The sequence below is a fragment of the Papaver somniferum genome, chromosome 7 (genome assembly GCF_003573695.1).
Source record: "Papaver somniferum cultivar HN1 chromosome 7, ASM357369v1, whole genome shotgun sequence".
NCBI lineage: Eukaryota > Viridiplantae > Streptophyta > Magnoliopsida > Ranunculales > Papaveraceae > Papaver > Papaver somniferum.
In genome coordinates, this window is record NC_039364.1 from 225,833,365 (window position 1) to 225,840,145 (window position 6,781).

Sequence of the window (6,781 nt, forward strand, 5' to 3'; positions counted from 1 at the left end):
TCACTATCCTCATCATCATGATACAATTTTTGAAATTCAAGAATTCTCAATCTTTGTTCCAAACTACATGGTCTATGTTTATAATATTTCTCATAGATCGTTAGAGGCGATTCCTCAATAAAAGTTGGAGTATCCATATATCGCTGCCCACGCATATATTCACCAAGAGTCATTTCCGAAGACGTCTCTTGATAACGAGAATTTCTAGACATATATTCTCGCAACGTCATCGCAGGTGGCGTCTCCTCAAAAGGATTCATCACCGAAGAAATATAAACTACAGAGGGATTCTATACAATCACAAACAAGGCCGACTCGACTCCACCAAAGCAAACCTAAAGATTTCTAGCAAACAAAAAGCATGATGGCTCCACTTAGATTGTTTCTAGACCAGCTTCTATCTTTCGAAAGGGAATTCGTTGCAATTTGAGCAAACCCCTCTGGAATCAATCCGAGTCAAAGTAAGTTGAATTGAGGCGAGGGAAGCTCAGTGGAGCTTTGATACCCAAGGCCTCACCGCTATCACAAGGCAGCGCAGTCACGCATTCAACTCACAGAAACCGTCATGAACTTTGGAGTGTGCTTAAAGAGCAACCAATATTTTTCGAACGAGTTTCCTATTAAGCTCGTTACCCTATCGGTCTCGTTCTATTCCAAATTTTAAAGCTTAGGTTCGCGTTCGGTTTCGTTTTCCTAAGGCGGGCAAGAAGGGAACGGTGATGAAATCCGAACCCTTATCTTGTTTAGGCCAGGACAATAAAGAAAAAGATAAGTAAATGTTCTAAAACAGAATTCTGCGACCCACAGAAGGCGTCCAAAATTAACGACAAAGCTGAGGTGCTGTTGTCGCTGAAATGCTACGACCCACACCTACGACCCACTGACGTGAGTCATTTCCACTGTTGATAAACTACTGCTACTGCGAGTCCGTTCTTCGTGTTCTTGGTGTTCTTCATCAGCAGCAGCAGCAGCAGCAGAGTTTGATCAACTCTTGATTTCTGCGTCTGTGGCTCTCCTCTCTTCTCCCAACTCTCGACAGCCTCTCTAGTACTCCCAGGGAACATATTTATACACATACAGCTCGTTGAATCTCCCTCAATTACTCCATATAATTCTCTTTAACTCGGCAGTAAAGAAAAATATTCTTGGGAATATTTTCTTTCCATTCTTGCTCTGGTACGCATAGATTTCCATCCTGGTCACTCTATAAGTGCTTAAACACGACCCAAAACGTTTCTAGAGCCCTCATGCATGAGAAGAACACGCTCAAATCTTCTCCAATCCCGTGTCCAACCCGTGTTTCCCTGTTTTGCTTCCGTGAATTGTACAGCTAATTATGGCCAAATTTGATCGAACCAAAAGCCCAAAACGTGTTCCTTATCCTATATCACATCTTCTTACCAAGTTTGAGCCATTGAATCGCACCACAACACCTTCATTTTGTCGATTGAAATTCTGCCAGTTGATGAACCAATTTTCCCGCCAAAAAGTTTATTTGAATTTGAGAAGAAGGTGCCCCTTATCCAGAGTGCTGGGGTGCGAATAGTAATTTGGGTGGAAATAGTAATTTTGGGGTGGAAATGATAATTTTTCTCGGATCCTCCGGTACATTTCTGGGACGTTTCCGGTGCATTTCTGGGGTGCCTTTCAGTGCATTTCTCCGGGGTGTAAAACATTACTTATTGAGCAACTCTTTCTACACAAGGGGTATTTCTCCAAAAACACCTAAACAAACATAAAAACACCACAATAAGCAAAAATGGGTACTAACAAAATACACAAAAGAGATGAAAATAGACACATAAATGCGTCTATCAAATACCCCCAAACTTATTATTTGCTAGTCCTCGAGCAAAATTTATTCTTGAAAAGTGACCGAGTTAATCTCGGGTGGGTTTATCAGAGGTGTACCCACAAAAACCAATACTCCAGACCCTAGCTATCTATGCAGAACCTTGGAAAGCACTAAAGAACCTCCTTGGTTGGCATACAATTATTGACTCTAAGAGGAAGAACCCTGATGCGAAATTCCAATTGCTGTACACGAGTTTGCACTCAAGCATACTAAAATTCATATAAGTGACAGAGCTCTACTAAGATAGTTTCACGATGGACATCACACTCGGAGTCAGACTAATCACATGAAAAGATTAAGAAGATGGAAAAAGAAAAATGTAGATGGTTGAAAAGCGAACGGTGTTTCCCATATCTGTCTGAAGGCCTCTGCCAAGATGAACCTAACCTAAATGACTGAGATACCGGTCTGACTAATATTAACACACTGGCATATACAAGGGAACCAGTGGTCAATAACTTAAATCTAGATCAACAAACTGGCAAATACAAGGGAACCAGCAGTTGACTACACATAACAATAATCATTTTTTTTTTTTTTAACTTAACGGCATGAATATATCTTTTGGATCCAAGCGCATGCTTCTTGTCAGCAGATTACACGATAGTTCCCACGGGTCCTGCATTCCACGCTTGCTTAGGCGACGGAAACAGGGAGAACACACGCATATTGCTATCCAAGTGTTAATACTTATTCCGATTGGTCTAACTGGTCCGGTCTAATAATAATTTTTTTTTTTTTTTTTTGAAAAGGTAACTCAGTCACTCTATTTCACCCTAGCAAAGGTAACAACTTGAATCGTGTGCCCCACCAAATCACTTGAAATAAAAGAAAACTAAAAATAGAAAGTGAAAAGGACTCGACAAGATATGGCGAAACTATCATGTTATTTCTAACACCTGAGCTCTGTGCTTTTATGAATAGACTCTATAGATGTTTCCATCTAGTCAGATTGGTTCCTCAACTCCTAAAACAAAAATGTTTCCATCCACTTAGATTGGTTAGTGCTATCCTAAATACGCATAAATTTCTAGGCTTTGGAGTTTATTTATTGCGCAACTAAAAAGTTTCTCCCAATACCCCCAAACTTAAATCTAACATTGTCCTAAATGTTCTAAAGATAAAATTAAAAACATGAACAAGGAGAAACGGTTACTATTTGAAGTAAAAGAGTTAAGGAAGGATATTACCGTGTTGCGTGAGATTGGGTTACCTCCCAAGAAGTGCTAAGTTTAAAGTCTTCAGCCAGACTTAGGAAAGGATTAGTCAACTCGAACCATAAAGTAACAGTCGAAATAACTGTGGGTCTTCAAAACTAAATAGAGCTGACCAAAGGAAACTACAATAACCCAAGAAAGTGAACATGTACTGCATACCCTTATCTAGTTTCCTGATGAAGATACCTATGTCCCATTGTGGTTCAGGTTCAGGTTCTATGAAAGGATCTTGATAGAATATTTTCATTGGCTGCGTTTCTTCATAGATGGGATCCGAATCACTAGGTCTTAGAGTCTGTAAAAACTCAAATACGAACTTAAAATCACGAAGTAATAACCTAAATAATTGCGGATCCTCTAAGTCAATCAGATATGACTTACATAGTTGACCACAGTGAGAGTAGTGGTCATTCTTAGGAAAATGTGTCGATTCCATTAACCTAAAGTACTTAGGCTTAGTCTCAGAACTTAATAAGTGACACATTTGAAATCTATACGTTCCCACAATTGGAAGAAAACTATTTGGTGGGAAAACAAAATCAATCTTGGTATTATTGCATGGGTTAACCACATCAATCAGAGGATGGGTTTCTAACATTTGAGACTCTTGTTGGATATCATTAGGTTCTGGAAAACGATTATGAAGATAATCTTGTAAGATGGTTGAGGCATTGATGTCAAGTCCCAAGTGAGGGACCTTACTAAGAGTTAAAGCACATGGAGAATGATACTCACCCCCAAACTTAGAGTTTTCGGCGTCTCTAGATAGACTAGTCATAACCTCCCTAATTTCTAGGTCGGCAATTGATTTTTCTAAGTCAGGTTCATCCTCGCTAATCTCTACGAGTTCATCTAAGACTATTTTTTCTAAATCGTTTGACTCGATATCAAGATAAACTGGTTCCTCTAAACCATCATCGGTTTCGTAAACAGGACATACTACATCGTCTGAAACGGGGGTATCTCTAGTCAAATCCTCGTCCTTTTGAATAGGTGAATAATTTTTAAAATTATTAGGATCTGAACCAGAAATAATATAATCATTATAAGGCTCAACTGGGGTAACAAATTCCCGATCACTATTCCCACATATTTCAGATTCTTCATCATCACTATCCTCATCATCATGATACAATTTTTGAAATTCAAGAATTCTCAATCTTTGTTCCAAACTACATGGTCTATGTTTATAATATTTCTCATAGATCGTTAGAGGTGATTCCTCAATAAAAGTTGGAGTATCCATATAACGCTGCCCACGCATATATTCACCAAGAGTCATTTCCGAAGACGTCTCTTGATAACGAGAATTTCTAGACATATATTCTCGCAACGTCATCGCAGGTGGCGTCTCCTCAAAAGGATTCATCACCGAAGAAATATAAACTACAGAGGGATTCTATACAATCACAAACAAGGCCGACTCGACTCCACCAAAGCAAACCTAAAGATTTCTAGCAAACAAAAAGCATGATGGCTCCACTTAGATTGTTTCTAGACCAGCTTCTATCTTTCGAAAGGGAATTCGTTGCAATTTGAGCAAACCCCTCTGGAATCAATCCGAGTCAAAGTAAGTTGAATTGAGGCGAGGGAAGCTCAGTGGAGCTTTGATACCCAAGGCCTCACCGCTATCACAAGGCGGCGCAGTCACGCATTCAACTCACAGAAACCATCATGAACTTTGGAGTCTGCTTAAAGAGCACCAATATTTTTCGAACGAGTTTCCTATTAAGCTCGTTACCCTATCGGTCTCGTTCTATTCCAAATTTTAAAGCTTAGGTTCGCGTTCGGTTTCGTTTTCCTAAGGCGGGCAAGAAGAGAACGGTGATGAAATCCGAACCCTTATCTTGTTTAGGCCAGGCCTTGCCCTTTACTAGGAAAATAAAGACAGTCCGGTTCGTCCTCAAACAATTATCACCTTAAGGCAGACAGTAACCCGCTTGCAGGAGATTCGCGGGTGTTTCGATTGGACTTACCTCCCGTACCAGACGGGCGATGAACCGTTGTCGTCGACTCGGGCCACGACTCCTATGCCGTGTACGAACCCGAGGGGCCGAGACGATATAGTAATCGTCGTCCTTCCCTGCACACAGTTTATATAATAAATTTTTTTTTTTTTTTTAATAATAATACCCTTCCGTAGGGTTAAAAAAAAATAAAGTCCAATTGTTTAAAGTCCAAAATAAAAAAAATAAAAAAATTACAGTTTTCCTCACACACTCAAAAAAATTAAAAATTAAAAATTAAAAATTAAATCCTAAAATTGTCCTTTTTTTTCTTCTCTTTTCGCTTTTCGCTTTAAACTTTTTCCTCTCCAAGTCCTTAGTTTTCACTTTGAACCTGCAAAATAAAGACAAAAAGAAACGTAAAAAGGAACAAACAATTCTAAAAAAAAATAATAATAAACCTAAAAAAAATTCTACCTAAGAACAAATCCGCGTCGGCGGCGCCAAAATGATTAAAAAGATTTTTCGTGGTTGTAGTAATAAAGGTTCGAACTCTAAGACTTGTGAAGGTAAAGGATTTTTCTAGACTTATAAAAATATATATACAAAATATTAACAATTTTGGGCGAGAGGTAACCAAGACACTAGATTCCACTACTACGCAAGATTGAATGATAAATATTTCAAAACTCTATTCAATTCTTAAGTCCTCTTTTATCTTTAATTCACTATCAATCATACAAATTCTCAAACATTATTTGTAAACCTTAAGCATAGATTATCAAGAGATTAAACCAAGCATAACCTATCAAACTGAATAACATATAATTAAGACAATCATTCAAACAATTTAAAACTCTGCAAAAGCAGCGATTAGGTGAATTATATAATTAAATGAAATAGTTACCCATTTATGTTGCGTGAATAGCTTCCTCCATTGCCTTGGTTACGAGGGAATTAACTCATCATGTTGGAAAACCTCTCAAAATATTTTATTAAGCTCAGTTGATGTTTACAATAAAGAGAAAGATAAGTAAATGTTCTAAAACAGGATTCTGCGACCCACAGAAGGCGTCCAAAATGAACGACAAAGCTGAGGTGCTGTTGTCGCTGAAATGCTACGACCCACAACTACGACCAACGAGTGTGAGTCATTTTCACTGTTGATAAACGACTGCTGCTGCGAGTCCGTTCTTCGTGTTCTTGGTGTTCTTCATCAGCAGCAGCAGCAGCAGCAGAGTTTGATCAACTCTTGATTTCTGCGTCTGTGGCTCTCCTCTCTTCTCCCAACTCTCGACAGACCTTCCCTGTGATAGTAGAAACCTATTTATACACCTAAGCCTCATTGAATCTCGCCATAACTCCTCAAAAATCTTCACAATGAAGAAAAATATTTTTGAGAATAATTTCTTATTTCTTCCTCTGTGTACGTTAATTGTCTTGGAAATCTTCATAAACTGATTGATACGCATCCTAGGAGAATATCTGGGCTTAACTACACAAACATGCAACATCTTTTACGTGATTTTCTTTCCAAAAATGAGACGATATTCTTTTCTCTGTTTTGATTGGGAATTGATTTTCTGGACAAATTTGATCGATCCCAACCACCATAATATCTTCATATACTCATATCACATATACCCATTAAGTCTCAGATCTTTAATCTCGTTAAAACACCTTCAAATGTCGAATTGAAAATCTGCCAGTAAAGGAAAGAATTTTCCCGCCAAAACAAATTTTGAATTTTGAAAGAAGGTCGC